At 39.0% G+C, this 695-nt stretch overlaps 1 pseudogene; it reads right to left on the bottom strand.

The window, feature by feature from the left end:
- Positions 1-202: 202 nt before the first annotated feature.
- On the bottom strand, positions 203-321 carry LOC134946448 (5S ribosomal RNA; annotated as a pseudogene).
- Between the last annotated feature and the right edge of the window lie 374 nt (positions 322-695).

Genomic DNA, 695 nt, shown 5'->3' with positions numbered 1-695 from the left:
TACTGTAAAATAATTTTTACTTTTGTTTTGAAAAACACAAGATACCCAATTTGATAATAAGATGGCTATGAGCTTTCTTAAGCCATATAAAGTTAAATCTGCGAATATATTAATGGATAGTTACTGTGATAATTCAGTATCTGGCAAGCAAATGCCCATCCCTCCGTTGGTTCAGTGCAAACACCCATTCAATTCCACTGGAGACCCACAACACCTGGTATTCCCAAATGGTCTCCCACTGAAGTACTGACCAGGCCCAACACTGTATCGCCTCCAAGATCGGACGGGATTGGGCATACCCAGTGTGGTATGGTAGTGGGTGACGTATGGAAAAGGGCAGAGATTGCAACTGATTGCGGGATTTGTGTTATTGTGCCAGTTTTAGCCAAATACAATCCTCCTTAAAATTTGTTGACCGTCATTGCACCAATTTAGCGACCCAAACACATGGGTATGCAGAGGTTAAATCATATGGTCAACAAGAGTTGATAACATAAGCCTCTATTGTTTTTGTTCGTGGCGTGAGGCAAAACAAAAATAGTAGCCTATTATGATTTAAGGCATGTATAAAGAACAAGCACAAAATTCCAATGAGCCAAGTGTCTGTTATTGCAGATTAAATCTGTCAGAAAAGCAAAAATTGAATAGTATCAACAATGGAAGGATTGGCTAAATTAGCACACAGATATATAGGT

This window comes from Pseudophryne corroboree, chromosome 7, assembly GCF_028390025.1.
Source record: "Pseudophryne corroboree isolate aPseCor3 chromosome 7, aPseCor3.hap2, whole genome shotgun sequence".
Taxonomy (NCBI): domain Eukaryota; kingdom Metazoa; phylum Chordata; class Amphibia; order Anura; family Myobatrachidae; genus Pseudophryne; species Pseudophryne corroboree.
Note: the sequence above shows the minus strand (reverse complement) of the source record. Positions and strands in the feature narration are given on the sequence as shown.